The following is a 3,661-nucleotide window of genomic DNA, read 5'->3' as shown; positions in this document are numbered from 1 at the left end:
CTGTGCATTTGAAGAGACATTTTTTGAGAAGAAAAAAAATGCTCCATACAGATTGTATCATCTGAGAGGCTGCAACATGTTCAGAGTGCTAATCTGACTTACATACATAATGGGGACTGACAGATTCACAGTGAAGTTCTGAGTTAGGAGGCTTTGGGAACTTCTCTGAACTATCATCTTAGCTCAGTTGGCCTTGGTTGCAAATGCTGACTACTTTACTTTCTGTCTCATTTGTAATGGACCTAGAAATCAGCCAGGGGCATTAAAACAACAGGGTGCTTCACTGGGAAAGGTCTCTTTCAAATGGCTTCACCAGAGTACATAAGTGCTCCAGGCTGGGGCTAATAAGAACATAAGAAAAGCCCTGCTGGATCAGGCCAAAGCCCATCTCATCCAGCTTCCTGTATCTCATAGTGGCCCACCAAATGCCCCAGGGAGCGCACAAGACAACAAGAGACCTGCATCCTGGTGCCCTCCCTTGCACCTGGCATTCTGAGGTAGCTTACTTCTAAAATCAGGAGCTTGCACATACCTGTCATGACTTTTAACCTGTGATGAACTTTTTATTTATTTATTTATTAGATTTGTATTCTGCCTTTCTCCCCAAAGGGCACCCAAGGCAGCTTTTCCTCCAGAAAGGTGTCCAATTCCTTCTTAAAGGTATCTAGGCAAGAGGCCATCACCACTTCCTGTGGCAAGGAGTTCCACAGACTAATTACACGCTGGGTAAAGAAATATTTTCTTTTGCCTGTCCTAACTCTCCCAAAACTCAGTTTTAGCAATGGTTTTGGTTCTACTTATCCAGGGCTTGATATGGACTGGCAGGGGCTAGGATAGGGCCTCAAATGTTTTTCTGCATCCTGACTTTTAACCCTAAAGAATGCATTGAGCTTGTGGTTTCACAGCAGACAAAAATGCTTCATTTTTACCATGAGCAAATGCTGCATGGACACTAATGTATGGTGCTGAGTGAACCTATCTTCATCTATCCCAGGGGTGTCCAAACTTTTTGGCAGGAGGGCCACATCAACACTGTGTTGGGGGCCAGGAAAAAATAGAATTAATTTACATTTCAAATTTGAATAAATTTACAGAAATGAATATATTATAGATGGAACTTATATGAATAATGAAGGTCTTGCAATAGCTCAAGGCCTATAAAAGGCCTTGCACAAAGCAAGGCCAGCCTTTCCTTTGCTGCCACTGCTGCATCGCAGATGTGAAACAGCAAGCAGTGGAGGGAGCCCTTGTCCCACAGCTCAGGCAAGAGGTCGAACAGTTGGCCGTCACGCTGAGAGCAGTTGCATCAGGCCAGCACAGGTTCCAGCAAGTCTCCGGAGGGCCAGAGGCTCATTGGAGACTGGGGTCTCCCTGAGGGCCGGATTGGGAGTCCTCGAGGGCCGCAAGTGGCCCCAGGGCCGGAGTTTGGGAACCCCTGATCTATCCCATAAAACAGAGCCTGCAATAATTGTTCAAGAGGCAAGGGGAGTACATGGCTTAATGGAATAAAGGCAAAGGTTCACTTCCTCAACATTATGAATGCTTCTGATCTACAATTGCAACAAGGAAAAAATATAATTTTTATAGTCATGCATGGGAGAGTTAAGGCTGCAGGTATTTAAGGGATTTCATGGGCAAACAACAGAAGCTGCTTAGGAAAACAGGTGGTAGGAATCCATTGCCTGAGGAACACAAGGTCTTGTCAAGCAGTACACAGATGAAAGCCCATTGAGTCACCATTACTCCAGGAATGCTTCAAATTGTTACACCACGCATTTACTAGAAAAGATGCCTCCTACTCATCTGGAGAGCTCTTGTCCTTCATACGTCTGTGTGCAAAGCACATGTCGATGAAGAATGGCCTTGAGTGGAAGCAAACAATGATTTAACACTGCGTTTCTCAAACTGTGGTGGTTTGAGATTTTTTGGTGGGTCCCGCAGTGCCTCCAGTGAAAACATGGGTCATGGAAAGATCAGATAACTAATTCCCTCAAGACCTGAAATATTCAAAAATCAGATACAGGTAGATTGCCACTTATTGGGACATCCGAAATCCAAACCATTCTGACATTCAGGCATTTTTTGTCCAAGATTTAAAAAAAAAACAAAAAACACTAGGGCATTAGAAGTTGTTTTTGTGTGTGGGTTTTTTGGTGTTTTTTTTTTTTTTTTTTTTGCAATCAAGCAAAATATTACTTGTAAAGAAATAAAATATTTCTTTCTAGAGCACCCTTTTTTCAATAGCAACTTTAGCTATTTCAGCCACATAGATTGGTTTTCCTAACGGAGTAACAGGCTATAAGTACTGTTAGATGGAGTCTTTCTCTATAGACAAATGTGTCTGTGTCACAGAAAGTACAAGAGTGTCATTGTGGTTTAATAGGTGCTATCCCTAGATTGAATTGGTCTCTTGTACTTTAGGAGGCAATGATCTTTATAGTGGAAGTAAAGAGAAAGAAAGAAATTCACAGAGCCTTATTTCCAAGGCATAGATTATTCACTAGGTCTATGAGAACAGTTGAGCAGCAGGTGTAAAATGACCTGACCCTTTGGGCAACATGCTCCAGCATTTATTTAATTGCAATGATTGCCTTTCCTTTGAGGGAAAACAGTGTTGTAAAGATGAGCCCTCTGTCACTGAAGTGGGTGAGTGTGGTGCAACGAAGGATGGCTACAGATGGTTAAACGGTAGTAGCATCTCTCCACTGGGAAACCGGCGGTTCAATGAGGTTACGTCAGGTATTCACACCCAAGATTGACCATATAAAGACTATTAGACCCACCCATATTTGTAACCCACTTTTCCAAAAGCTCAAAGCAGCCATTTTAGGCTAATGATCTTCAAGTGGCCCAAGTCTAATAGGAAGATCACAGCCTGACCTAGTGAGACACAAAAGTGGCACAGAAATAGTTAAAGTAGTAGAAGGCTGGGTAGGGGAATGGAGAGGCCAGCCATATACTCACACTGGCTCTGCCTTAGTTTATTGTCATGGTGTACCTGCATATGCCTCCGTTTTGCTCTAGCGGCCCGGAATGGCTCCAAAGGGGAGGGGAAGGGGGCGCTTGCATGCTGCAGTGAGGCTCCCTGAAAAGCTTAGTGTTTTGCACTCCTTCTACCTATGCTGGTTGGCTACCTTCAGTCTCGAAAGACTATGGTATAAGCCTACAGCAGCCGGTATTCCTGGGCGGTCTCCCATCCAAGTACTAACCAGGCCTGACCCTGCTTAGCTTCCGAGATCAGACGAGATCGGGCATCTGCAGGGTAACAGTTGCTGCCTACCTACCTATGCTACTGTCCAAGTAAATGTATGTCAATCTGCCTTCTTCTTCTTGTGGCTCCTATGGCCTCCCTTTCGGGCCATGCCATCAAGTCCTGCCAGGTAGAACTGAAGCCCTTACTTTAATCAGGAGAAAGTCTTCTCCTGCCACTTCCTGGTGTTAGGAAGGAGGGTAGGACAAAGTCCTGTACTTCACTTCCCCACTTCGCCAGTCACTTCAAAGTGATTACACAACTCCATCCTCCAATTGTTCCGCAGAGTCAGTTCCCTTTAGAACAAAGGAAGCAAGAAATGCGTCTCTACTGGGAAATGATGGCTGTATCGATGATGGGTTTCAGCACTGACAGCAAAGGAGTTGGACGATCATAGTTTTGGACTCATAA

At 44.3% G+C, this 3,661-nt stretch overlaps 1 pseudogene; it reads right to left on the bottom strand.

Annotated features, from left to right (window-relative positions):
- Positions 1-3,160: 3,160 nt before the first annotated feature.
- LOC136642953 (5S ribosomal RNA) lies at positions 3,161-3,280 on the bottom strand (annotated as a pseudogene).
- Positions 3,281-3,661: the final 381 nt, after the last annotated feature.

This window comes from Tiliqua scincoides, chromosome 2 (assembly GCF_035046505.1).
Source record: "Tiliqua scincoides isolate rTilSci1 chromosome 2, rTilSci1.hap2, whole genome shotgun sequence".
Taxonomy (NCBI): Eukaryota; Metazoa; Chordata; class Lepidosauria; order Squamata; family Scincidae; genus Tiliqua; species Tiliqua scincoides.
This window is presented reverse-complemented; position numbering and strand designations above follow the sequence as displayed.